At 47.8% G+C, this 23,716-nt stretch overlaps 1 protein-coding gene across 11 annotated transcripts in view; it reads left to right on the top strand.

The window, feature by feature from the left end:
- TENM4 (teneurin transmembrane protein 4) overlaps positions 1-23,716 on the top strand; it is a 1,822,236-nt gene that overhangs the window by 1,121,908 nt on the left and 676,612 nt on the right. For all 11 annotated transcript variants that reach the window (XM_027532088.1, XM_027532098.1, XM_027532094.1 and 8 more), the window contains one exon: positions 17,869-17,924. The gene's annotated coding sequence lies outside the window, so the exon portion shown is untranslated. The remainder of the gene's footprint in view (positions 1-17,868; positions 17,925-23,716) is intronic.

Below are 23,716 nucleotides of genomic sequence, written 5' to 3'. Positions count from 1 at the left end.
TGGAAACGCCCTGTGGAAATGCCCACTGAGCAATCAGAATGGTTTCCATGACATTTACAAACCCCCTTTCTTGCCCAGACTTCTCCTACCTGTGCAGTTACTGGTAGGCTGCTGAAGGAATGTGTGAACCTGAGGACTTCTGTCTCTGAGGAGGTACTCTAAACCAAAGCTTTCTGGAGGTAATCCACAAACATAAATGATACTTTAAAATCTAGAGAAAGCTGAACAGAACCCTCTCCCTCTTGTCCACTTCATGGCTGTAGTTATTGCCTGAGGGCAGTAAGGGGATTGGGCTTCTGCCTTAGGCATTTTATTTTTCCCCCTTTCCCTGCTAAGAGCACTAGAAAGACCCCACATTGACTTCACCCCTCCTAAGACCCCCAGACCTGTGCAGTGGCAGCTCGGAAATATCAGGGCTAGGGAGTAGGGGTGGGGAAATCATTTATTCAAATACCCAGTCCCTGCGTGGGATAAGCTGTGGTTAGACAGGCAGAGTGAGGACTCCGTTCTTCATTATAGTGATGACTTTGATAGAATAGGAGGAACTCTGGAGTGGAGTGGATTGCCTTTGGTCCTACCCTCTGTCCTTTCTGTCATGGGTGGACCTTGCTTTTCTCAATCCACACCTGCAAGATAGGTATATCACCTACTTCTAAAGCTCCTGGGAATTAGGTGACTTCCCTGGTGGCTCAGACGGTAAAGCATCTGCCTACAATGTGGGAGACCCAGGTTCTATCCCTGGGTCAGGAAGATCCCCTGGAGAAGGAAATAGCAACCCACTCCAGTACTCTTTCCTGGAAAATCGCATGGACGGAGGAGCCTGGTAGGCTACAGTCCATGGGGTCACAACGAGTCAGAAGCAACTTCACTTTCTTTCTTTCTTTCTTTTCTTTCTTTGATGTAGGAAAGCATCCATCTTTGAGCCTGGCACCTGTTAGATCCTCAGTAACTAATTTGTTTGCATCTCTTTGGTTCACAAGAGTGACCATCAAAGTCACGATGTACTTTCCTTACATATGTTTTGGCTGGTCTTTGATGTTATAGACCAAAATCTGCATACTATCTTGAGCTCAGGATCATTGGCTTGTTAACTTGATATCAAGGTGGTGTCTGGTGCGCTCTCCCACAACTGTCTTTATATGCAACCTCCTTCTCCCTCTGTAAGAGGGTCTTACATTGTTTTATGCTTCACTCAGCAGAGGTTTGGAAAACATCTCCTGTGTGCCCAGCCCTGTGCTGGGTCCTCAGTAGACAGAGCTGGATAAGGCAGGGTCCTGCCCTCTGGAGTTCTCAGCTGGCTGGAGGGGCAGACACATACACCGGCAGTGACAGTCCAGTATGCGTGTGCTGTGGTTGGTGGAGGCACGGAGGAAGAGTCTGGGAATTAGGTGACTCAAGGGCAGGGCAGACTCAAGCTGCTCTTGAAGGTCAAGTGGGAGATGGCCAGATGAAGGAGGGAACAGCAGGGAGAGCTGCATTGGGCTGGAGAGATTACGACACACTCAGGAAACTATGCATGGCTTGTTAGAGTCTTCAGATGAGGGAACAGTTGCCATGAGAAATCACAAGTATTCACCTAAGGAATGTGACCCTTGGCGAGTCTTTTCCCATTTCTGAGCCTATTTCCCCGTCCTCTGAAAAAAAGGTCCCAAATGATCCACAGTTTTCCACGTTGGTGGCTCACAGCCTGCCAATCAGCATGAAGCAGACTTGGATCTCTATTTATCTTATCTTCCTATTTATATTTGGAAGCCTGTTTCTTCATCTATTAGAACCTCCTGCATTACCCACCCTGGAAGCATCTCTGTTTACCTTGATGTGCTGTGAGCACGATCCAGGGTTATTAATAAAACAGAGCAGTCTCAGAGCAGCGAGGGGTGGGGAGTACAGTTTTAAGGCCAGCTGTCTTTGCTGGGGAGGCCTCAGTTGCTGTGGTGAGAAAGGTCACCCTGCACAGGCACCCCCTGACCTCCCCAGCTGGGTTGGCGTGAGGATCCTTTAGCTTATATGGAAAGCACTGACCTGTTTGGTCTTCTCTTCCAGGCTGTGAAACTCCTATACCTGTGCACCCCAGAGGTTGCAAACTGACAGCCTGTAGACATGTTTTGGGGCCCTCATCCTGTTTTAATTATCAAGATGCTTACTATAAAAACCAGGACATTTTGCCAAAAATACAGATTTCCTCCATCTCTTAGAAGATTAGTTTTGGCAGCAGTAGGCCCACCTTTCGGGTGGCATCCTCCACTGTCAGCGAATGGCGGCTGCCCCTTTCAGATGGGCACGCGTTCTTGACTTTGCCACAGTCCCCACTCCTCCTTCTTGTCTTACCTCCATAGGCATTTGGGTTTGCTGCTCTGGACCTGCCCACTCACTGAAACCCAAAGCTCATATCCTTGGATTTCCTATGAGGCAGCATACAGTAATTACTCCTGTGTCACGTGAGCAGAGCCCTGTCCAGGCAACAGGGCCCTCTCCTGTTCATTTTCTCATTCTGTCCTCCACAACAGCCTGCAGAGGTCGGTATGATTGCTCCCATTTTACTGATGAGGAAACCGAGGCGTAGGGAATTGTAGGGATGTTTGGAAAATCACACATGTGGAGATGGCTCTACGAAGTGAGCCGAGCTTGGCTGAGAGGCAGCAGGAGACCCGTGCTGTAGTCTGCTGTTAATTCTAACTTGCTAGCTAGCTCTGTTCAGCTCCCAGTCCCTCAGGGGGCTCTAGTTTCTTCCTCTGTAAAGTCAGGTCATGGCCTTAAAGTAGAGGTTCTTGATGTGAACACATGGCTGGGAAAAAAGTTAACATTTCCTCCCATTGTGAGTATAGGCAATAAACCACAATAGCATTAGAATTCTCTAGAACTTTGTTACCAAGAGGATCAGATATTTTTGTATCCCATTCAAGTTGTTGGAGATACTTAGAAATATTATTTGTACTCATTACTATTCCCAGGTTATGAGAGTTATTAGACCTGACACTAGGTTTTGTTATAGGTCTTGAATTTTAAAAGAAATAAAAATATTACTGTATCAGAAATGTATCAATTTAACATTTCAGTTACTACTTTAATGGGCTTCCCAGGTGGCTCAGTGGTAAAGAATCTGCCTGCCAAGCAGGAGACGCGGGTACAATCCCTAGGTCAGGAAGATCCCCTGGAGAAGGGAATGGCAACCCATTCTGGTATTCTCACCTGGGAAATCCCATGGACAGAGGAGCCTGGCAGGCTACAGTCCATAGGGTTGCAAGGAGTTGTACGCAGCTTAGCGACTGAACAGTAACAACAAACCATTTTAGAATAAGGGGTTTCCATTGTAAGCCTACAGATTTTATTTTATGCATTTGGAAACAGTTTTCTGAGAAAGGGTCTATAAACTTCAAGGAACTGCCAGAGGGCTCCATGAGACAAGAAGGCTGAGACCCTTGTCCCAGTTGGTCTCTAGGCCACCTGAACACCTGGGACTTCAGGATCCAAGGGTATCAGGCCTGGGGCCACCCATCAGTATGCAGCCCCTGCCTCCTGCCGTCATCCTGGCCCTCTCTGCTTCCACACCAGTAGCAGCGTCAGAGGCAGTTCCCTGGGCGCTGTGCAGCCTGGTTGATGCTCAGTTACATCAGACCAACATCTTCCAATTTGTTGGTGGCTGAGGACATCAGAGAAGCCTGGAATGGGGTGGGAGGGAAGGGGATGGAGGCCTTCCTGTCCCCTGAGGACCTGGGTTCCCCCTGCGTCCAGCATGAAGAGCTCCACCTCTAGGGCTCCACACCCCCGGCGTTTCCAGGCTCCTCACGCTGGTTCTTCCCTGAGGCTCCTGTGCAGAAATCCCAGATCTGGGAAACCTGGGCACTTCTTGTTTTGCATGGAAGGAAGCCGAGATGTAGAGAGAGCAAAGGCCTGGTCTAGGGCCACACCACTTGTCAGGGTCAGAGGAGGGACGGGGCCCATCCAGTGTGGGGGCCATGTCCTAGAATAGCGTGACCTCAGTTTGCCAGGGGGGTGCCTTTACTGTGAAGGGGGTCTTCAAGGAGTCCTTTTCTGCACATTTACTCAACCTTTTACTTCGGGGACCTCACCTGTCTCTCTTATTTATTTATTTATCAGCAGTTCAGGTTCTCTCCTAAGAGTTCAGTCTGGTCGCTTAAGGAGCTGTGTCACTGAATTTTCCGATCCCTTCACCATCTCAAAAGAAGAGAGATGAATGGACTAGTTCTTGAAATCCTTATCATAATCATTAGAATTTATGTTTCGACTTTGATCCTAGAGACAAAGACCAAGCTTAAAGCCTCACCATATTAACTATTCCTTCATCGATGATTGATTGAGCCTCTGTGTCAGGAACTAGGCTGAGCAATGGGCTAGACAGCAATGAACAGATGACCCCGACCTCATGGGGCTTCTATTTAAGATGGACATTGAATAGCTAGTTCAGGCATGCTGAGTATCAGAAGGAGTGGTGGGTCATAGGAGGAACTGATCAGCTGGTGTTAGTCAACAAAGGCTTTTCAACATAGGTGGCTTTTATGCTAAAACAGAAAAGGTTGATGGGAATGAGCTAGGGGAGTTCTAGAAATCAGGACAGCATGTGCAAAGCCCTGAGACCAGGAGATGTCTTGATGGAGCAAAGAGAATGAGGAGAGAAGCAGTTGGTGAGGTTAGAGGGATAGAAAAGACTCAGAGAGCAAGACCTTGTATACTAGGGGAGGGTCTGAAGGTATCTTGAGGGCAGTGGGAAGCCACAGAGCTTTCCACAGAAGAAAGACACCATCAGAAGCACCTTTTAAGATCACACCTGGTACAGGAGAAGAATTGGAGTGAGAAGTGAGACAGGGCAAACTAGCTAAGAGACTCTTGCAGTAGCAACCATGAGAGAAGATAGCCTTTGGGTCTAAGTATTGCCTGATTGATGAGGATCTGGTCCAGGTTTGAGAGCTCTTTACAAGAAGGATAAAGTGGCTAAGGAACAGGGCAAGTGAGGCTCAGAGAGACTGCCTTTCTCTTATCTCCCCAGTGTCTGCAGGTAGTGGAGATCAGAGCTTCACCCTGGTGGGACAGGTAGCCCCCACCCCTGGCCGCTGAGCACACCTTGGCATTCGGTTGTAGCAGCCCAGCTTCTTTATCATGTGGTCCCTGAAGTTGCTGGAAAAGCTGAGCAGATAGAGCCAGAAAGGTGAAGGAGGCAGCCCTCTCTGTTCCTTTAACTCATTATGTCTCTTAGGCCTTCTCTACTGAGCCTGGACACAGTAAACCAAACTTCTGTGCTCCCTGCCATCCCAGAGTTCATGACAAAAGTAGTCACTCAGAAAGATACATGACTCTGAGCTGTGAGAATTACAGGGTCAAGAGCAGAGGTGGCATTCAAAATATTTAACAACCTGGACAGCACGTGCACAAGCCACTCAGAACGGGCCTCTGCCATAACTCTCAGACAGGGCCGCAGAGCCTTCTGCTTGCCACAACGTGGCTTAGCCTCTGGCCTATGGGCCAGGCTGGAGGGCCCTGGGGAGGAGCTGAGGTCATGGAGGGCAGCATCCCAGGGCTCAAGGTACTGACTACATAGCAACCAAGGTGGGAGTTTTTCCGTATTTCAGGCACAACGGTCCTGGTGTCTACCTACTGATCTAGAAGGGAGTCTGGGAAGGCTTCCTGGAGGAGGTGACATCTGAGCTGAGATCTGAAGGCAGGACCTGTGAAGCCGGGAGCAGCAGTAGGAGAAACAGCTGTGGAAATGCTCCGAAGTGGGCCAGACAGTGGGGTATTTGAGGGCATGAAAGGGGCGGGGCACGTAGTGAGAGGAAGCAGAGTGACCAGCAGGAGACATGCCCTCTGGGCCCTGGAGCCGGGGAAGGGCTTACATCTCCATGCGTGTGGCGTGCGGGGAGACTGGTCTGGGTATCACTGCAGGAGCTCAGGTGAGATGTGGCTGTGGCTTGGACAGAGGGGGAGAGGAGCGGGCAGGATGGGGAGAGAGTAAGAACCAGCAGGATTCCATGAGGGGTGAGTATGGGGGTGAGGCAGAGGGGAGGGGTCCTGAGAGGGGGCCTTGGTGTCCAGCGTGTGCTGCCGGTGCTGCATCGCTCACCGGGATGTGCCAGTGGAGGAGGCCCCTTTGGAGGCAGAGGCCGCGCTGTGGACTGTTGAGTTCGAAGTTGGCAGGTGGTGTGCACCTAGTTCCTGAGCCTTCACGCGCTCACTTCTAAGACCCAGGAAGTAACACCTGCTTTATGGAGTTGTAAATGTCATTACAAACACGTCAGGAAGCACCTCACCCACTATAAGCCAGCAGTGACCATAGGTGGTCAGTGGTAGTCGTTGCTTTTGATTAAATGTGTATGATCAGGAATCCTGCAAGATCCTGTTACAAAGAGGAGGCACGTATGGTACCTCTTCTCCTTCGTGACATGCAGTTTTGGAGTCCCTGCCAGCAGTGGTGATGATGATGGTGAGATGGGAGTGGTGGTGATGACCGCCTCCCTGGCTTTTTGAAGTGGGTCAGACATCGGTCCCCCTCATTTAGGGAGCTGGTCTTGTGTAGAGGAAGGGTCACTGGGCTGGGATTCAGATATTTAGCTCTGTTCCTGCCTCGGGCAGGTCACGTAGTCTCTCTCAACCTTAGTATCTTCAGATGTAAAAGGGGTTTGGGTGACAATATGTACCTCTCAGGATGGTGATGACATTCAAACCAAATGACTTGTGCAGAGTTAATGGAATGCAGAGTGGTGCTTAGTAAAAGTTACGGCTCTTGTTCTTTCTTACGTGACCACGGTTCCTGTGGCTTAGGAAAGGAAGTAGAAAGTCACATCCAGCCCCTCCCAGCGGGACCTCAGCCCCCTCCGGCCTTTGCCTCCTGTCTCCTCCCCTTCTCCTGCTGTGATCCAGCCCTAGAAAGCAACACTGCCTTCTCTACACACACCTACCCTCAGCATGGCATGCCCTTTTCTCACCCTCTGCCTGTCAAACGTCTTCTTTGTCTCTAGGGCCCAGGCAAGTGCCACCTCTTGCAGGGAGCCTTTCTGATGCCGCCAAGGAGAGCTCACAGCTCCATCTCTCTTGTTCCCCCCAGCAATGTCACTCTGCCCTCCCTTGAACACATCCAGTGCTCAGCCTTGGGGTACAGTGCAGACCTGTGTCCTTGACTGTAAGCCTTAGAGCCTGTGACCTTGTCTGTTACAATCTCATACGATCCTCAACACTGAGCATGGGTTCACACACAGAAATCACCTAACTGGGTGGAACTGAATTAACTTGACTGATGGAGGCTCAGGCAGCAGCTCTGACACCTTGTCCGTGGCTCCAGGCAAGGACTGTGAGTCAGCATGGGGACTGAAAGGCCTGTAGCTGAGCAGACACTGTCCCAGACACGTCAGAAAGGAACAGGTTGTTTGGGACGGATGTTTTTATTTATTTTTTTTTTAATTTGTTTTTTAATTGGAGTGAAAGTGAAAGAAAGTGAAGTCACTCAGTCGTGTCTGACTCTTTGCGACCCCATGGACTGTAACCCACCAGGCTCCTCCATCCATGGAATTTTCCAGGCAAGAATACTGGAGTGGGTTGCCATTTCTTTCTCCAGGGGATCTTCCTGACCCAGGGATCGAAACTGGGTCTCTTGCATCGCAGGCAGATGCTTTACCGTCTAAGCCGTAATTGGAGTATAATCGTTTTATAACATGTTAGTTTCCGCTGTAACAATATAAATCGGTTGTAAGTATACATATAGCCCTTCCCTCTGCTCCCTCCCAGCCCGCACTCCATCCCACCCGTCCCCATCGCACCCATCTAGGTCATCACAGAGCACCAGGCTGAGCTCCCTGTGCTACACAGTAGCTTCCCACCAGAGATCCATTTGACACAGGGAAATATATATGTATGTCAGTGCTACTCTCTCAATTCACCCCACCCTCTCCTCCCCACCTTGTGTCTACAAGTCTGTTCTCTATATCTCTCTATGTTTCTCTTCCTCCCCTGCAAATAGATTCATCAGTACCATTTTGGGCAGATGGTTTTGTAGATGATGTCAAAAGGACTTTCCTCAGTTCAGCTACGGAGCAGCCGTGCCCACCGCCTCTGGTAGCTGGTCCATTGCAGTCAGTCTGCTCTGAGGAGCTGGACAGGGGTATCTAGCCCTACCTGATAGTGAAGTTAGGGACCCTTCTCTTGGGCCTGGGTCAGCCCTGGCTCCATGGCTCTTCCTGCCCCAGGCTCACCCCTCCCATCCAGCCTCACTCCAGCCAGTGATTGATCTCCAGGACAAACCTTGCCTATGATCACACAGCTTCAAACCTTCTGATGGACGAACCCATTGCTAGAACCTGCCCCGGAGGCCTTCCAGGCTCCAGCCCTGCATCCTTCATAGCATCCAGGCTCTCAGTGTCCACTGTTCCTGCTGCTTCTCACATTTCTAAGGATAGGGCTACATTTCAGACTTCCTGCCGTGGATCTTTTTGTTTTGAAAACATTATGCTCACTTGAAATCTTGCTTGGAGCCTGCTTCGCCTAGTTCCATCAGGGTAGAACTGACCCCTCCCTGCCTAGATCCCCCTGTGGATCACAGACTGTCCCATCCTACCTGGAACACTTGGTACCTTTTAATACAAGGAGCACGTCTCGTGAACCATCGTTAGCGGTGGACTTTATAAAAAATGGTGCGTGCTGCTCAGGACTGACACACAGGTCCTGAGTGGCCCCAAGAAACGCTGTTCCTTAGAATGCTCGCAATAGCCCTGGAAGGTTGGTATAAGGATCTCCCTTTGCAGATGAAGAAGCTGAGGCTCAGAGAGGTTAATTAGCTTGCTCTGTGTCACACAGCTCTTCTGAATCAGAGCTGGGATTTGCACATGTGTCAGGCCCCTGCTAGCTCCATCTTCCCAGCTACCAGTTCTAGTCTGGGTCTGACACACACAGGAGGCAGTAAGTAACTGCTTGCTGATGAAAGAATGAGCATGAAGCTACTAAATGGAAAAAAACGATGTGTCAAGGGGGGCTGGCTTGCTTGGTCTTTTAAAAATAAAAGAGGCTTTCTCTTATAGTTCTATGGACATAGTTGAAAAAAAGTGATGGTGTCATGCAGCATCTTAGATTGTTTTTGGACTGTCCACATTTTTAAGCAGATCATAAGACCATCATTATCTCTGCCGTACAGCGTGGAAAACTACCTCACTCTGAAAGCAGCTTGATGTTGAATGTCCCCAGCTAGCAGACAACAAGGAGAGGGTACATAGAGAAGGACACAGCTGGTCTTTGGAAAGCCAGTTAAGGCATTGGGTGTTATTCTTTACCCCGCCCAACCATGGTGAGTTGTTAGGTTGTGTAGGCAGAGTCCCTGTGGCTAGAGTCCAATTTTCTGTCCTGAATTGCTTCATGCCGAAAATGCTTTGCTTTTGTTATTCCCCACCAAAGAGAAAAAAAGAAAGGAGATCCAACCAAGAGGGAGTGAGGAAGGACAGAAACTTTGAAATACCCAGAAGAAAGCTCAAGCGAGCCTGTTTCAAAGATATAATCAGCAGCAGAAGTCCAGAAAAAAAAAAATCCATGCACAACCGTGTTAAGGTTGGAAATTACAGACCACAATCCTTGGGGTAGAGCTCCTCTTTGCTCATACGTCTGGGAGCAACATGACCAGCTTAGCTTGGATCAACAGGCTCCATGTCTGAAGAGGAGATGCTTAAGGCTCTAAAGGCATCTCTGAGCCGAGGGTCTCTGGGACCCCTCGAGCAGGGGCAGCAGGGACTCCCAGAAAGGAGGTGTGACCCTGAACCTTCACCATCCCTGCTTGGCGGAGTCCCTGGTGCCCATTCCCTTGCAGGTCCTGACCCGTTCAGGCTTGGACCCCATCTGGATATAGTAGAAACCCTGGCCCTCCTAGTCAGTGGGGCCTGGAAGTTCACTGCAGTTTTTCCAGCCACAGAGTCCTTAGGGCTGACTGTGGATGCCCACTGTCCTCTCCCGTCCACATGATGAAGGCCCAGCACACAGCTTGGGCTTCTGCCCCAGTTTCCTCTTCTGGCCCATGGTTCCCACCTGGGACTGGATGACTGTTCTGAAGCTCAGTGAGCTTGGCTGCCAGACCTGAACCCCATCATACTCACTCCAGCTGTCTGGGGACCTGTATGAGTAGGCAGGCACCCATCATTAATAGCAATGAATAATTATTATTGACGACTAAGGATTATGATGATTCCTTAAATAACAGTTCTTATGGTTAATAAACTAGTGATTTAACCATGATTTCCAGGCCAGACTGCCTGGGTTCAAAGTTCTGGCTCCATTATTTATTGTGTGACTTTGGGCAATTTTGTGGGCTTCCCTGGTAACTCAGCTGGTAAAGAATCCACCTGCAATGAAGGAGACCCAGTTCGATTCCTGAGTCAGGAAGATCCATCTGCTAGAGAAGGGATAGACTACCCACGCCAGTATTCTTGGGCTTTCCCAGTGGCTCAGATGGTAAAGAATCCTCCTGTAATGTGGGGTTTGGTCCCTGGGTTGGGAAGATCCCTGGAGAAGGGAACGGCTTCTCAGTGCAGTATTTTGGCTTGGAGAATTCCATGGACAGAGGAGCCTTCTAGGCTCTAGTCCATGGGGTTGCAAAGAGTCAGACAGGGCTGTTTCACTTTCATTGGACTCTTAATACTGCAGAGAAAGATAATTTTTCCTACTTCACAGAACTGTTTATGAGGGTTAAATGAGTTAATATTTGTAGGGTGTTTAGGACGATGCCTAGCTCACTATAACTACTACATTACTGACTAAAATTACAATAGTAGCAATAATAATCCTCTTCACCAACAATTTGTGGAACCTTTGCTACATGACAGGTGCATAAGCACTGCAGCAACCCAAGATGTGGGGCCTTTTGGTATCCCTGCGTTTCAGACACAGAGGCCTGGGGAGGTTAAGGATGCAGCCCAGGGTCACCAGCTGGGAGGAAACAGAGCCAGAGGTCAAAGCCAGACTCTGATTTCGGAACCAGTGCTTCTGAACCTTCAATAAGGACTTACTGAGCTCCAGTAAGTTTCCCAATCACTCCTCTTTGAATCTCTAGATGGAGACCAGCACTTCTGATAGAGGAATGTTCAAGAAAAGTAAACTCAGAGCAGTAAGTAGGCTCGAAGACACTGGTGGGATGAGGCTTCAGATGCTGGTGGGGCCGAGATCATGGTATTGGGTCTTATCTCCCAGCTGAAGCCCAGTCTCCCCCAGGACAGGAGACAAGCTTTTCTTCTTCTGTGCCTCCTTTAGAATGGATGGACATCTGAGCCCTCCACAGCATACTGCAGCAAGTCCTTGATCTACAGCTACTTCACCCAGGATGTCAGTGGCCAGAGTTGACCGGAGTCCATCGGCACTGTACATTAGCTGTGGTAATGCCCAAGGTTTGCTCGTGATGAACTTGTTCTTATTGTTCAGTTGTTAAGTCGTGTCCAACTGGTTGTGGCCCCATGGACTGCAGCCAGGCTTCCCTGTCTTTCAGTGTCTTCTGGGGTTTGCTCAGACTCATGTCCATTCAGTTGGTGATGCCATCCAGCCATCTCATTCACTTTCACCTGCTTCTCCTCCTGCCTTCAGTCTTTCTCAGCATCAGGGTCTTTTCCAATGAGTTAGTTTTGACCTTTGGGTGGTCAAAGTATTGGAGCATTAGCTTCAGCATAAGTCCTTCCCATGACTATTCAGGGTTGATTTCCTTTTGGATTGACTTGTTTGGTCTCTTGCTGTTCAGGGGACTCTCAAGAGTCTTCTCCAACACCACAGTTTGAAAGCATCAATTCTTTGGTGCTCAGCCTTCTTTATAGTCCAACTCTCACATCCATACATGACTACTAGAAAAACCATAACTTTGACTAGATGGACCTTTGTTGGCAAAGTAATATCTCCCAGCTTTTTAATATGCTGTCTAGGTTGGTCATAGCTTTTCTCCCAAGAGAAAGTGTCTTTTAATTTCATGGCTGCAGTCACTATCTGCAGTGATTTTGGAGCCCAAGAAATAAAATGTGTCAATGTTTTTACTTTTTCCACATCTATTTGCCATGAAGTAATGGGACTGGATGCCAAAAAATAATCTTAGGCTTTTTTGTACATGTGCTAAGTCGCTTCAGTAGTGTTCCACTCTGCGACCCCAGAGACTGTAGCCTGCTGGGCTCCTTTGTCTTAATGTTGAATTTTAAGCTAGCTTTTTTACTCTCCTCCTTCACCCTCATCAAGAGGCTTGAATAAAATCTTTGACATAAAAAAAAAACAAAACAAAACAAAAGAGGCTCTTTAGTTCCTCTTTGATTTCTGTCATTAGAGTGGTATTATCTGCATATCTGATGAACTTAAGGAGAGTTTAAATTCAGCCAAGGAGGTGATGCCTCCACACCCTAGCCTGATTTCAGACTTCCATTGCAGAGACCTTACAGGAAAGGGGAGAGGGTGTATACTTTCACCAGACTCAGAGCACAGAATGCTGAACTGAGTACAAGGTAGGCTTAGGGAGCAGGGTGGAGTTGTAGCTACAGGAGAGTCGAGGTTCTCTCATCTACAATTCTGGCCTGTGATGACCTACTTTTTGAGGGTTTAAATTTTAGTAACCTGAAAGAAAATACTCATAAAGGTAGGTATTGATCTATAGAGGTAAAAACCATCAAGTCAATTGTGCCAGATAATGCAAATTTATTTTTAAATGTTAGACAGTAGAAAAGGCAGTGAATTAGTCATATTACTATGTAATTTGACTTGAAATCCATTTAAGAGACATACATTGAGTTTGGGCAAAGCACTAAGTGGAAAAGAGAGAAGGGAGCTACAAAGAAGCCCCAAGATGTGAACTTTGCTTCCAAACCCTTCCACCCCAGTGATCTTGTGGTTGCCAAAGCCACGGCTTTTTTTTTTTTTTTTTTTTTTAACATGGAAAGAGATGAGACAGTCCTTCTTGATTAGGCTTAATTCAGCCAGAGACTTTGCCCTTAAAAACAGGCCTGGTTTTTATGTCATCTGCTTTCTGTATAAAAAACCACATTAGTTTATTCATTAAAACCTAGAGTTGATTGTCTGGTCCTTGGAATAGACAGGTTATTTGATTTTTTTTTTTTTTAACTTAAGAAAAAAATGAATGCGGTATTTGTATAGGGCCTGCTCTGCTGGGTACCATGCTGAGCTCTGAGGGGATGGTGCTGGGCAGAGTCCCGATCCCTGCCCTTGGGGAACCTGCAGTGTGGGACTCACTCAACAAAGTGTCCCAGACAGTACTTGATTACAGACCTGAGATGTGCCACAACGGAAATCTCCGGTAAACAGCCAGAGGAGCTCACTTGGTCTGGCAGTTCGGGGCTTCTCTGAGGAGATGGTGTTTAAGCCGAGAGTGGGGCAGGATGGCTTTGGATTAGGCAGCCAAGGGGAGAGCAAACCAGTTTCCAGGCAGAGGACCAGCGTGTCCAGGGTCTCAGGTTGGGAAGAAGAGGACCTAAAAGGAAGCCAGTATGCAGAGAGCAGAGACTGGGGGTAGATGGATGTACTGAGAAACCACGTGTTGCAGAAACTGGGCCCTAGAAGCAGCCTTTCAGGGCTGCTTGTGGACTTTGGATTTGACCTTCAAAGGAATAGGGAGCTGTCAAAAGGTTTTAGATGGGGGAGATGATTTCATGAGTATTATTTAAAATTCCCTCTAGCTTCTGGATAGTGAGAGGATAGGAGTAGAGGATGGGGGAGACCAGTTAGGAGATGACTTCAGGAGTCCAGGTGAGACATGGTGGTGGCTTGGTAAGGGTAGAGGTGCTGGAGAGGAAGAAAACCACTTTAAGAGGTGTCTGCTTAGGAGGTAGGACAGACAGGGCCTGGTAACTCACTGCCTGTGGGTAGTAAGGCACAGACGGTGCCAAGGCAGCCAGCCCTCCAGGCTTCTGGTGGGGCAACTGCTAGGTGGTAGTACCATTTACTGTGATTGAATGTGCTGGAAGAAAGCTAAAAAAAAAATGCTCAAAGCAAAACACTAGGAGACTCTTAGGTCACAAGAAAGAATCTAACACTGACCAAGAAGTGGGGAAAAGACAGCAAACTTGCAGTCCCTCAAAGCGTAAGTGCAAATGGCCAAGAAATAGACAAAGATACTCAGCTGGTATTCAAAAGCTGCAGATTAAAATAACGAGGCTACATTTACCTATCACACTGACAGTGGTAAAAGAGCACCCTAATGCCTAATGTTGTCGAGAGTACAAGGAACTGGCATGCTGGTATACTGCTGGTAGAAGTTGAAAGTGATATGTGTCTTGGGCGTGTTGGTGAGCATGGGGTAAATTAAGATTTTTTACTGTTAAAAAATATCCTGTAAGTACTTAACAACCACACAAAGATATATGTGCAGAGATATTATCTACAGCAGTGAAAAATTGCAAACATCCCAGATGTCCATACATCGGAAATTACACATCTATGTAATTGTTTAAAAAGTAGATTAAAATTAGTGTGTATAAAGTGATCCATTGTGTAAACTCCCTGGATGTGTATCTATTTGAATAGCTGTACATGTGGATACATATACCAAGTGGTTTAGAAGGAAATCTAAAATCATATTGCTAGTGATAGATGAGTTTTTACTGTATTTGGGTAAATAGAGAAAATGATACTTTAAAGGAAGAGAAGACAATAACTTTAGTGTATTGTAGTTAAAGTGTTGCTATAAGGAAACCATGGAAGGGAGTAACTAATTCTGACGGGGGGTGGAAGCAGGCTTCACAGAAGCGGTGTCACTGGACTGAGAATGAATAATCAGGCCGACATTTGTTTTCCGGTTTCTACACAGCTTTGTAGCTCGTATTCAAAAGAAATAGGGAACTCCCCAGAAAGGAAAAAACTGAACTGGTTCTGCAAACCTTTCTGTCTGTTTGCTCCCTGGTCATAAAAAATTCATGCCAATTAATTTAAAACCTGATGACAGGGAATGGCAGCTTAAAGACTCAACAACAGCTTCGATCGGTGTCCGATACAGTCACTGTGCCGCTGTCTCCCACCTCCCCCGGCTCAGTTGGATTTTATCCTCGTTTGCAGCAGCAATGGCTTTCCTGGATCCTTTGTCATCAGCTCTATTTCCTTGGTTACTATCGTGGATCTTTGAATAAGGAATTGCTTTCACGTCACATGTTCTAAACTTGGTTTTAGAAATTATGCAGCTTCCTACCAGAAGGTCCTTTTGGGAGCTTAAATACGCCTTGATAGGTCTAGTTACTTTGTGGAAAAACTGGTGACCCAACAGAACAGGATGACCCTGCCTTGGTTTGCAAACAGAACTTAATTGGTGGCCTTATGACATGGAATTGAAAACGTGGGGTCTGAGGAAGGCCAGAAGGGAAACTGAATACACCCACAGAGCCCAGGGTCAGGAGTAGGCCGTGAGGGCCCCCGTCCCAGGGTCCTCCAGTTACCAGCTGTGTGACCTCCAACAGCTTTCCTGACACATAATAAGCATCAGGTGTTTTTCCTGTTTCAGCTTTGAAACAGGATGGTCTTAGATTCCAAGGTCTGGCCACAGCAAAGTGAGGGAATTGAAAACAGCCTTCCCAACATAAGGCAGGAATCCTGCTGGGAGGAGCGTAGACATGGATAAGCATTTACAATTTCAAACATCAATTATTTTAATGACAATTAGAAAAAAGTATGGGCTTCCCTGGTGGCTCATACAGTTAGAAATCAGCCCACAATGTGGAAGACCCAGGCTCGATCCCTGGGTCAGGAAGATCCCCTGGAATAGGAAATGACAACCCACTCCAGTATTCTTGCCTGGAGAATTCCATGGGCAGAGAAACTTGGAAGGCCACAGTCTACAGATTCGCAAGAAGTCAGACACGGCTAAGCGACTAACCCATTCACACACACACACACACACAAATATATAAACAGTGCAGCAAACCTGTGACTGCATAGGTATTTGTACAAAGCGTGATTGTGATGAAAATTTCCCTTAAATTGTTAACAATTTTCTTTTTTGCAATTATAGAATCCATCCTAATAGAAAGGTGGTCTTCCATTGGGCTATAGAGAAAAGACGAAGAAACAAAGAACTCAGAAACATTTAAAAAATTGTTTTGGAGTATAATTGATTTACCATGTTGCGTGAAGTTGCAGGTGTACAGCAAAGTGGATCTGTTACACATATACACATAGACACTCTTTCTTATACTCTTTTCCTACATAGAGGAGCCTGATGGGCTGCAGTCCATGGGGTCATAAAGAGTTGGGCATGACTGAGCGACTAACACTTACCTAGTGTGAGAAGCTTTTTTAAAAAATCCATTAAACATAGAGTTAAGTAAAATATGTGAATTGATTTGGAAAGATTAGTATGTGGTAGTAGAGTGAGCCACCGAAAATCCAGAAGGTGGTTCCAACGTGACTGCAGCAGGCCTTGGACAGATGGCCAAACCTCCCTGCGTTACCGTTCTCTCACCTGTAATATCTCAGGGTGGTTATGAGGACCATAAGATAATATCCATAGACATCACTGGCTCACTAGCTGTCACATAGTAGGGACTCAAATATATGAGTTTCTTTCTCTTTTCCTTAGCCTCGCCTTTCTAGGTTGAAAGTGATCTCTGAGGGATCACTGCGCCAGTGCTTTCAATGCAGGGGGCTTGGGTCAGTCCCTGGTCTGGGAACTAAGACCCACATGCACTGCAGCGTGGCCAAAAAAAATAAAATAACAATGAAAGTGATCTCTGAGATTGCCCAGACTGGCTCCCTTACTTTCCATGTGGTGTAATTGAAGCCCGATTGGGGAAAGACCAGCTCCTAAAGTCACATGCTCCTAACTCCACTGGTCTCAGACGTGTGCAATGCCTGGCAGATGTGACCACAGGCCTGAAAGGTCTTTGAGAAACTGACAAAAGGCATGGGAATGCAAATGAGTTCATTGCACAGGCCGCAGTCATGGTGGTGGGGAAGGGGTAGTCATGATCTGCATGGTCCTTTCCAGGGTAGTACATCTTCATAGCCCCTGCTTTGCAAAATGGTGAACTCTGTAATGATAAACTCTATACCAACAAAGGTCCATATAGTCAAATGTATGGTTTTTCCCGTCATCATGTATGGATGTGAGAGTTGGAAATCGTATAGAAAGCCAAGCACCGAAGAATTGATGCATTTGAACTGTGGTGTTGGAGAAGACTCTTGAGAGTCCCTTGAACTGCAAGGAGATCCAGCCAGTCCATCCTAAAGGACATCAGTCCTAAATGTTCATTGGAAGAACTGATGCTGAAGCTGAAACTCCAATACTTTGGCCACCTGATGCGAAGAACTGACTCATTGGCCAAAACTGTGATGCTGGGAAAGATTGAAGGCAGGAGGAGAAGGGGACGACAGAGGACGAGATGGTTGGGTGGCATCACCAACTTGATGGACATGAGTTTGAGTAAACTCCGGGAGTGGACAGGGAAGCCTTGCATGCTGCAGTCCATGGGGTCATAAGGAGTTGGACACCCCTGAGTGACTGAACTGAACTGAACTGAAACTCTGTAGAGAGGGAAAAAATCTGGAAAAATACCCCCAGATGTTGGGAGTGTATTAATATAGTAGCATTTTTCTTTGCTCTGTTTCTCCTGGTATTCATGATTGCTTGCATTTTGACATCTATGAAAAATAAAAATAAATGCCAAAAATATTAGAAAGCTGAGTTTTCTGTACTGCAAGTTGGGAGATGTTGATGCACTTCTTAGCCTGTGACTATTATCACACTTCATTTTTGACTATCACACTTCAGTTTTGAAATTCTCCTCCAGCTCCTAATCATTAGCAACTTCCCCAGTTACATGGGATCATACGTGGTTTGTAACCAATACTGTGTATAAAAACCTGTGCTGCCTTTTAGTCCAGTGGTCTCAAGGGATTAATTGTGATCATCTTCTTGTTTTGCAGATGGAAAAACTGAGAATCAGAGAGGGCTAGTGATCTCTTGGATACCTGGTCAGTAGGTAAGTGACAATGCTGAAAGCGAGCCTGAAATAAGGTCTATGTCTAGTCTCTGTGATTCAGTCTCTGCAGGCCCGTCTCCCCAATCTTGTGATTTTTCTGATTTGCACAGTTCAAGTTAGGAAATAAGATGAGTCGGTCTGAGGCATTTGGGTATTATTTGCACTTGTGGTTTCTGTTTGTTCCCACTATTGAGTTGGAATGATTAACAAGTAGCTGTATGAAGGCTTCTTAAGCGTCTCCTGGCCCATCCTGGGAATGACAGTGATCTTGGGTGGCCTTGGCCTGCAGTGGCTTGAAGCAGGGTTTCATTTCCGACCAGAGATCGAGGTCGGGCCACGGCATTGAGAGCGCTGAATCCTAGCCACTAGAGCAGCAGGGACTGTGGCCCATCAGCTGGGTAGAAATGAATTTCCGCATGGAGATGGAAAGCAGTGAAGCAAGTAAAGTCTTTATTAGAAGGAGCAAGAGGACGGTGCATGTGGACAGATACACAGGCGGGCTCAGAGAGAGAGATTTGCTGAGCTGCGCCCTGGTGGTGGTTTGAATCACTTTTATGGGGCATGTCTTCCTGGTTTCCTTTGGCCCATCATTTTGCTTCGCCTGGTCCTGAGTCTGCATTTGGTGTGTCTCAGGGTCCCCCGCTGTGTGTGTGCCCATCTCTTAACCAAAATGGATTCTAGCAAAGAGGCTTATGAGCATTTGATATCACTTACGCTGAGGTGATACCCCCTCTCTTTCGGCCTCCAAGGAGCCTTTCTGCACACATGTAGTTGGGAAGGTCTCCTTGATCTCGGGAATGAGGAGTATGTGGTCTTTTATCTGGGCGGGGCCCAGCCTCCTCCATCCTCCTCCTTTTACGGAGTTGCTGCTGTTGAGTTTTTGTCCACAGGGGAGAAGCTGTGCAGCCTGGAGCCCACCCGTCTCCTGCCTCAGTAGGGTGGGTTAAAACCTGGCCCCTGCCGTGTGCCTAATGGGACATCACTGCCCCTTCTTCAACACACCCAAGACTTTGGTTCGTGGAGAACAGAGAGCCTTGCACTAGGGGCGGCAGGAGGTCGGGGTTCCTGTCACACAGCGAGCTGCTCTGTGACCTTGAACAAGCCACTTAACTCAGGGATACATTCTTTTTCAGACCATTTTTCCCCCCAGAATGTGTGTTGCTGGCCTCTGTGCCAGGCACTGAGGCTAACGAGATAAATACAACACAAGCTTTGCCCGGGAGGCACTCACAGCCCAATTTATGAGCTCCTCCATTTCCTCATTACTGTCTGATCATGAGAATTTCTAACATCTGCTTTGGAGTCTATAATCTCCAGGGCATTTTGTGATCTTCCCTGAAACACCATAAGATGGAAAGAAGTTGTTATTGCCGTTTTGCTAAGGAGAAAACTACAGCTTAGAGGGTTGGCCATACAGTGAGTGAGGCTTAGAGCTGCCCTTGAATCTACATATACTAGCTTCCAAGCCGGGACTAAAGTGTTGGGGAGATCAGCAACCAGAAGGAACCTACCCTGGTGGAGAGATACTTCAATGCAAGGAGTACTTTCCTGCATCTAACTGGATAGTCCAGAAACCAATGTCTTCTCTGATTGAGAGTGAGTCAGCCTTGGGCTCTAGGTCTGCTGATAATCAGAGGAAGATATGCTGCGCTCCCAGAGTCGCCTCCTTCGGGAGACTGCGATTCAGCATATCAGAGCGAGCCCACCATGGTCCAGAGGGGCGCAGCACCCCCTCTTCTGCGGGACCGTCCTGAGTGCTGTTGCCTCCCACCAAAGCTTAATGATCCTGGGAGCTTCTGCTTTTGCAGAGTTGCCTGGCCTCGGGCAAGACATGGAGACTTGATAGAAATTAGAGACTGTGCTGTTTGTTTGTGGGCATGACAGCTTCTGGAGCTGGAAGCTCTTGGACTCCCTCACAGTCTGGAATTTCAAAGAGTGCGTGAATCACCTCAGAGACTGGGCCTGGCTTTTCTGTTTCACAGTGTGTGTGTACATTGTGAATTGTGGCCATCTTTGATGAAGACGATGTGTGTGATGTCTGGGAGCTGCAGGATTTGTGGCGAATGTGTGTGTGCCTGTGTGGGGCGTGGGGTTCTTAAGGAACGTGTGCGTGCACGTGTGTATGTGTTTTAATCTCTAGGAAGCAATTCTCATATGAAAAAAAGAAAACACTTACGGGTGTAATTTTTCAACAGGACTCAGAAAAGGGCTTTTAATAAGCATCATTAAACTCTTTGATTACAAGGGGAGGCCAGCATGCTTTCATCCTGGCTTAGATCACACAGCTCTCCCTGGCTCTGTTCTTGGGGGTCAGATGAAAACTCCTACTATTCATACTGGTCTCTCCAAAGTGCCCCTCCCCTCTCTTGCCCTCCCCGGCCCCTGCCCCTACCCTGTGCTTTCTGATCTCTCCGCTTGGACCTCGACGCAGACAGGGCTGGTGTCAGGACTGACAGATGATAGCCGCGGGTACGCCTGGAATCTGAGCGTCCCGTGTCTCGCCCTGTCCCAGCAGGCAACTTTAGAGTCTTTGTTTAGGAGGTGCTCTGAGGCCAGAGATCCGGGGCCCCTTCCTTCCCCCCAGGGTCACTTACAGCCACTGCCACCCAGCAGGACTGTGAGTGCGTACAGACCCTTTCCTGCATGGATTGGGTTTCCCCTTGTCTGACACGGGAGGATGAGAAGCTGTGCTGAAAGACAGGTTTCTCTCTGAACTGAAAGCACTCCGCCAGGTCTCCAAAGGAAGCTGGTTCCCAGAGCGATTATCTTTCCTGAACTGAGAGCAAGGTGCTCTGTTGACAGGAAGCCCGGTAGGTTTAGCAACAGGCTTATCAGGCTGTGCTGCAGGAATGTTCATTCATGTCAACAGGTCTGGGTTTGTGCAATTCTGTTCTGAGACTGGTGTGTTCTGATTTGCCCGGGTCCTTCTCAGAGGCAGTGCCCCCCCATAGGGTGTGGAGTTCTGCTTCAGTTGTCTTTGTTCCCCCCACGGGACCCAGCCCAGGGGTACCTGGCCTGGGGCTGAGTGTGAGGTGTTTGTGGTCTACATAGAAGCCACTGGCTCCAGGCAGCAGACTGGTCCTGGGTGGGGTATTCATGCCTCAATTAATATATCAGGCCCTCATTAGAGTTCTCTTACTGCACCAACTACTCATTTTCTCTGTGCCTTGGTTGGTCTTGGAGGGTCTGCCCTATCTGAAATGTTCTATCAAGTTCTTACAGGGTCTTGGGCCTCCCTGGTGGCTGAGATGGTATAGAATCTGCCTGAAATGTGAGTAGACCTGGGTTCAATCTCTGGGTTGGGAAGATCCCCTGAAATAGGGAATTGCTACCCACTCTAGTATTCTTGCCTGAAAAATCCCATGGGCAGTGGAACCTGATGGGCTTCCTTCCATGGGGTGGCAGAATCGGACATGACTGAGCAACTAAAACCACACCCACACACACGCATTGAGTTCTTATCAGCAGCTTTTTTGCAGTGGCCAACCTCTGGTCCCTAAGGCCCCAATCATTGGCTCAAAACTGGTTTCAAACCAGACAAACCGCTGAACATTAAAGTCCTGCTACACCTGCCAGATGGGTATGCTGCCTTGACCTTGAGGCTGACCCAGCCAGCCTTCCAGAGCTGTGGCCACAGCCATTCAGTGTCAGTTCTCCAAATACCCTCAGTCATTGCTTTCAGGGACATCTGTTTTATTAAGAACCTGCTATGCAAAGCTCTGTGATAACATATTTGATATATTTTTTCTAATTTTATACCCATTTTCCAGATGGGATAACTAAGTTTCAAAGACATTAACATACCTGTAATGTATAAGTAGTCAGTGATCTTGCTAGGACTTGAACCCAGGTGTTTGGATTAGAAAACAGAAACTCTGCATTTCTGTAAAGCATATAGCATACAGTGGCTAGCAGAAAATAGTTGTCACATATTAGTGATACTTCTTTTTAAAGTAATTTTTGATAAAGCATTCATCACATTGTACCCTAATTGATGGTTCTTCTGTGGTCCTCTCCCACTGGACTGTGAGTTTCTTGAGAAGAAAAACTGGAGCCCCAGCCTCTAGCAAAGTACAGGATTTAGAGCAACTGATCAATAAATGTTTGAATGATTAAAAATAGTCAGAATATCTCCTTGTGCTGGTTGTGCGAAGTACCAAGTGCTCTATATGTATATTATTTTGTTTAATTCTTAAAACAACCCTGTGAGATAGATGCTGTTATTGTAATATTCATAATAAAGAAAGTAGAGGCTTGCAGAGCTTTGGGTAACCTTTCTAGGTTGCACCATTGCTAAGTGGCAGAGCTGGGAACGGGACCCTGGCCGACTGCCACCTGTGATGTCGTGTCTCGTCCAGATGCTCTGGCCTTCCCGGGATGTCCCAGCATCCCTCACAGCCGTAACCGATGCCCAGGGCTCCTCCAGTGGCTTCCTGTGAAGCTGTCACTCAAATCCAGCGCCTGTTCATCCGAATCTGTGTGAGCTCTCCATCCAGAAGAGGCAAAGCTGGTGAAGGCTGGGGGGGCCACAGTCACATGTGAAAAACAGCGTGAAGAGCCACGAATAAAATAGACAAGAAAAGGGTTTCCTCCTGGAGAGTAAACCATCTGATTTATAAGACACAAGCAGGGGCAAAGTCGACATCAAAAGGTAGCTTCTGAGAACAGTGGTGAAGTGATTCAGCAGCGTTTTCTGGGGGCATCTCTTAGGCTCGGCAAGGAGGCTGCTGCAGACTCCTGGTGGGGGGTGAGGTCAGGCGAGGGGAAAGGCCTCGGTGCCTTGATCCCCGGGAGGGCCTTCCCTTCTGAGACCTTCCCACAAGACCTCATGAACCGATGATTTATTTCATCATGGGGAGTTCATCTTATGCAAGCCGAAGAAATGGTACTCCGCCTTCATTGCCACAAGATAATTGACCCTTTGTGACTCTGTTCAGAGGGGAGCAGGAGCATGTGCTTTTAGTGAGCGTGAAGGAGCGGGGAGAAGGATTTGAGCTGGGAAAGAAAGGGGGCTGCAGTAACCCCGGAGGCTGCCTGGGTGGGACTAGGATTCTGACTAGTCCCACTCGACTAGGGCCCACTTGGCATGAATCCAGGCAGGTTCTGTGTCCTGGGACTCCAGGGAGGTACACTGCTGCCTCATCTAAATGCTACGTCAGAACAGCTGCCTTGGGAGACCACACGTGAACACTCCCTGGCCAAGAGAAAAGTAAGCAGTGTGATGACATGGTGACACAGCAGTTAAAGCCTTCATGGACGTGGCTTTGGGTGGCCGCGGGCTTCGCTCTTCTGAAGCTTGGCCCTGTGCACCCCAAAAGCAGTGGCGATACCAGCTCTTGCAGCTGGGTCTTGAGGGAACTTGGTCTTTTCCCCACGGCAATGATTTTTAACCATGCTCTGCAGAGCCCTAGGGCTTTAGTGGAATCCTCTCTGAGACTTCCTCTGGAGACAGGCAGACGATTCCCTGTTGGCTTCTGGAAGCCCGCCTTGCTCATCCTCCTCTCTCTGTTGCTCACTGGGCTTCCTTGTTGCCAAGACCAGTGTTTGGCTGGGTGCACTCCGTGACCGCGCCATTTGTTTACGGCCAACATTTGCTTTCATTGGCCATTGTGTCTGTTCGGATTGGTTGCTGTCTGTGCCATATCCATTGTTAAATATTTTGAATGTCACTCCTGCTTGCAAGCGTCCCTTTTGTGCAGAGCCAGAATGCCCATACCAGCTGCATCCCAACAGGGACACTTGGTCCCAGCCACCAGCCTATGAACCATAGGCTTCACAGAACCAAGACAGTT

The sequence above is a fragment of the Bos indicus x Bos taurus genome, chromosome 29 (genome assembly GCF_003369695.1).
Source record: "Bos indicus x Bos taurus breed Angus x Brahman F1 hybrid chromosome 29, Bos_hybrid_MaternalHap_v2.0, whole genome shotgun sequence".
Lineage (NCBI taxonomy): Eukaryota > Metazoa > Chordata > Mammalia > Artiodactyla > Bovidae > Bos > Bos indicus x Bos taurus.
The sequence above is the reverse complement of the archived record's forward strand: the minus strand, read 5'-3'. Positions and strand labels throughout refer to the sequence as shown.